Below are 271 nucleotides of genomic sequence, written 5' to 3'. Positions count from 1 at the left end.
AAAGATTTTAAAACAATTTCTGACCAAATTTTGGCTGCTGATTACGAATATGAATTCAGTTTTTGTCTATCACATCAGGATTTCCAGATATACAATTTTTCATTTTTTAATGAAAATTACTCATCGAAGATTTCATGATAAAAACACGTGATTTTTAGTACTACATTTTGTATATTCTTAATCAAGGAATAACAAAGAATACAAAATCCATGTACAGCAAATCAAATATAGTGACAGAATTAAAACAGAAAATATAAAAAATACATATATA

This window comes from Penaeus monodon, chromosome 29 (genome assembly GCF_015228065.2).
Source record: "Penaeus monodon isolate SGIC_2016 chromosome 29, NSTDA_Pmon_1, whole genome shotgun sequence".
In the NCBI taxonomy this organism is placed as follows: domain Eukaryota; kingdom Metazoa; phylum Arthropoda; class Malacostraca; order Decapoda; family Penaeidae; genus Penaeus; species Penaeus monodon.
Note: the sequence above shows the minus strand (reverse complement) of the source record.